Source organism: Meriones unguiculatus, chromosome 10, assembly GCF_030254825.1.
Source record: "Meriones unguiculatus strain TT.TT164.6M chromosome 10, Bangor_MerUng_6.1, whole genome shotgun sequence".
Classification (NCBI taxonomy): Eukaryota; Metazoa; Chordata; class Mammalia; order Rodentia; family Muridae; genus Meriones; species Meriones unguiculatus.
In genome coordinates, this window is record NC_083358.1 from 39361557 (window position 1) to 39365865 (window position 4309).

The 4309-nt window shown below is 44.8% G+C and overlaps 1 pseudogene; it reads right to left on the bottom strand.

The window, feature by feature from the left end:
• Positions 1-1229: 1229 nt before the first annotated feature.
• On the bottom strand, positions 1230-2207 carry LOC110560800 (small ribosomal subunit protein eS6-like; annotated as a pseudogene).
• Between the last annotated feature and the right edge of the window lie 2102 nt (positions 2208-4309).

The following is a 4309-nucleotide window of genomic DNA, read 5'->3' on the forward strand; positions in this document are numbered from 1 at the left end:
GACTGTCAGTAAAAACTGCAGCCTGGAGTTTATTCCACAATTCCTTTTTTTATAGACAAAGCAAAACAAGTCACATTAATACAAGAAGGGGTTCATGGAATAGCCAAACTTGTTTTCTTTTTTTTTTTTTTTAAACTTGTTTTCTTAAACCACTTCCCTGTAGCAGATATGGTCCAAGGTCACACAAACAAGTTAAAGGAACTTGGCAAAACATCCTGCTTATCTCTGTCTCAAAGTAAAGGCCAGGGTGAAAACATGTTTTTTACTGAATACTCAATAGCAAAGCAGCTTGCCAAACAAACAGCTCTCCACAGCTGTTGTCTGTTCAAACACTAACATCAAACACATCAGGAAGCTGGAGAAATGACTGAGCCATTAAAAGCACTGGCTGCTCTTCTGGAGGACAGGAGTCTGATTCCCAGCACCCACATAGCAGCTAACAACCACCTGTGACTCCAGTTCCAGAGCATCCAACCCCCTCTTCTGGCCTCCAAAGGCACCAGGCATGCATGCGGTGCACAGCCACACAAGCAAGCAAAACACCCTTACACACAAAATAATAAAATAATCTTTTTTTAAAATATAACAATGCTGTAGATCTAATAATGCATGAATGAGAGCTGAGGTGGGTGTCACTCTATGACCAGCACTGGAGGGAAACCAAGGCATTGTGAAGTACAAAGAACTGAAAACAGGTTACCCCACACGCCTTAGCTCTCTAGTATTGTGATAAAACAATGTGGGCAAAAGGAACTTGGGGGAAGGGGGTTTATTTGCGTTTACAGCATATAGTACATCATGAAGGAAAGTCAGGGCAGAGGTCAAGGCAGGAACCTGGAAACGAGAACTGAAGCAGAGAGCATGGAAGGATGGTGGTTAGTGGCTTGATCCCCATGACTTTCTCAGCCTGCTTTTTCATACAACTCAGGACCACCTGCCCAGGGTGCCACTGCCCACAGTAGGCTGAGATCTCCCACAACAAACATTGGTCAGGATCGTGTACCACAGTCTTGCCTACAGGCCAATCTGATAGAGGTATCTTCTCAATAGGTTTCCTCATCCCAGGTGACCCTTGCTTGAGTCAAGGTGACAAAAACTAACCCAGCAGCATGCTTGGCGTACGGCTTGGCAGGAGGCAGGAGCAACCTTTCTCTTGGGACTTTCTAGAATTATTCTATTTCATTTTTTTTCTTTCAAGGTCAGATAATTTATGCCTTACTCTAAATGACTTATTTTTGACTGGACTTAAAAGTAGAAGCTCTTATCCAAGACAGCTGACCTCTCTTGGTGATCCATTCCTGGAATTTTTCTTTGGCTTCCTTTATTCTTTTAGCCAAGAGTTTAGCATATTCTTTATCCTCTTCAGTGTTTGGTTTTTTTTTTTTTTTTTGGGGGGGGCGGGGGGTGAGAGGGAGTGGAGGATTACAATAACATTTTTCTCCCTTCCCTTTCCTCTCCCCAAACCCTCCCAGATGCCACTTCCCATTCTCCCTCAAACACATGACCTCATTTTTTTACCATTATTGCCTGCATACATGTACATACATATATATTCCTAAACATAACCTGTTCCGCCCATATAATGTCAGTGCGTTGTTTCTTCAGAAAAATGCATCAGCAATGCATCAGTCAGTGTTGTAGGGCAGGTGGAGTAATGAGATGCTGAATCTTGGCTGCTTTGGTCCTGGGCTTCTTCTTTGTATAAGGGCTTTCTGACAACCTATTGTTGGACATCATCTTCCTTGGAGACCCTGAAAAGTTTCTGGCTTCTCTTAGCTCCTTTATGCTTCAATTGCCAAGGCACAGTAGTATCTGCCAGTACAGAAATTTTCTTCTCTCCTTATTTATTTGTTTATTTGTCTACTTACTTATCTATTACAATAACCAAGAACACTCACCTTGGCATCCATGATGTGCCTGTAAATAGACTTTCTCTCTTCAGTTCTCCTTGGCCTGTAACAAGAATGCTCCTTACTCAACAGCAGTTGTACTCTGTTGTGGGTTGAAACATCTTGCTTAGTGGGAAAACCTTTTTTGTTGTTCCTGCTGTTGATTCGAACCACATAACCCTTCTACTCTTCACCCAAAGCATCAACAGCTATTTTTGTGTCCATGCGCTCCTCATAGAAAGAACAAAGTTTGTATTCACTGTCCACTTCAATGAGTTCCTGACAGCTGGTGGCTGGGAAAGAGATATTCAGCTTCATCTTGACACAGCCAACTGCTTAGGAGGCACCACAAAAAAAAAAAAAAAAAAAAGAAGAAAGAAAGCCATTTTTCATTTTTATTTTTTAATGTGTGTAGGTGTTTTTGCCTGCATCTATGTGTGTACCATATGTATGCAGTGCACAAGGAACCCAGAAGAGAACACCAGATGCCCCAGACTGAAGTACAGGCAGTTGTGAGAGCCATGTGGATGCTAGGAATTGAACCCCACTCCTCCTGAAGAGCAACGAATGGTTCTTCACTATGGAGCTACATGCCCCCTTTGTTTTGTTTTGTTAATGCCATCAGTGGTTGGTTAAATCTGGAGTCATGGAATTCCTGAATAGAAAGACCCAACTATCCCTTTCTATAGATAAAATGCATTTGGTAAGTCATGTGTATATTTACCACAATCAAAAACATACATACAGGGTGAAGATGTAGCTCACTCAGCAGAGTGCTTGCCTGACATACAGGAAGCCAGGTGTTCAGTCCTTAGCACTGAATAAAGCCAGGTGTGGTGGCGAACATCTGTATTTCCCCACTCAGGAGGTAGAGGCAGGAGGATCAGAAGTTGAAGGTCATCGTGGGGTACATGAACTTTCAGGTCAGCATGGGCTGTATGAGATCCTGTCTCAAATAAATAAATAAACACTCAATCACATCTATGTTCAAATCCACATTGTGTATTTCAGGCTGTTCACCAAAAGCGTCGGAGGGTTGGGAGATTGGGGAAGCAGCAAGAGTCATGCATAGAACGCAGACAAATGGCACCGATTAGCAACAAACCAAGTAGGGTAACACGCTATTCTGTGCACCCAACTTTCATAAATTTTTCAAATTCAAAATTCCTCATGGCTGAGCTCAGTGTCAGAGTGCTTGCCTAACGTGTGGGAGGCTCTGGGTTTGATCCCCAACACTGTAGAAGAATAAAATAAAGAAAAAAATAAAGTTGCATATGATTTTTAACATAGTTATTCGGGCGAAGCTGGTCCGTCTCTAAACTCATATTTAAAAAAAAAAAAAAACAACTTAAAGAAAATTCTGGCATGCCAAGTCCTCCACTAGGGTCCAGCCCAAGGTTGACACCATCGTGGCTGGCCTCATGCCTGGCCTCCTTTGGTCTCCTGTAGCCAGCAGCTCCATAGGTGTCCCTTCAGCCACCGGCAATGCCAGCCTGGGGCTGGCACCATGGGCCCAGGCGAGCACCGCAGGCTGGCTGCCTTATCACACCGGGCAGAAGAAACAGCGTGGGGGCTGACACGGGCCCTCCCATGGCTGCAGCGGGGCAGCTGGGTTTTTTTTTTTTTCCCTGACCATCTTTGAGCTGGAGATCAGACACAGGGAAAGATTAAAACAAATATGAATTTAATCAAGGGATTCTGCTGTCCTGGGGTGGAAACAGGAGCCTGCTGACATAAAGAGGGGATGGAGCGCTGGGGAGCCAGAGTGGAATCAAAGCCGCTTGCTTACCACTAACCGCTCAGACGATCCATATCATAACAACAAAAAAGAAAAACAATTATTTATTCTTTTTGATGTTGCAGCTCAGCAGCAACTTGCTTTTTGAAGAGAGCAAGGTCAGAACCAAGTTATTGTTTTTGCCTGAAACTTTGACAGGGACCCTGAGTTCTTCTGTGTGACTCTCGGACCAGAGATGAGAGAGACTTGCAGACACATTTCTTCCAGGCCATGAAGCAGCTCCTTTATTCCCCCTCCTGCCCTCCCTCCTCCTGGCCATTTCTTCCTCCCTTCTCTTCCTCAAGGACCTAAGGGCACAAAGGCCACCAAGCAGAAGTCCTGTCTCCTCCAGGGGACCCAGGCATCTCGAATTCACTCCTGGGGGAGGACGAGGGGAAAGGCCTTCTGATTTTCTCCCCAGACACGGAGTGAGGTTCCATGACTGGTGTCAATCCTGGCTCTGACCTGCAAGTTTATCCTTCACCGGAGAGAAAGGCCCATCCCAGCAAGCATAGGCCACGCCCAGGGCTTCAGGAGAGCACAGGGTTCAAGAGCGCCTGCTCCCTGCAAGTCATATGTAAGCTGACCTGGGTAGATACAACAGAATTTGCCAGGGGAGGAAGTATGTTGGGACAAAGAGAAC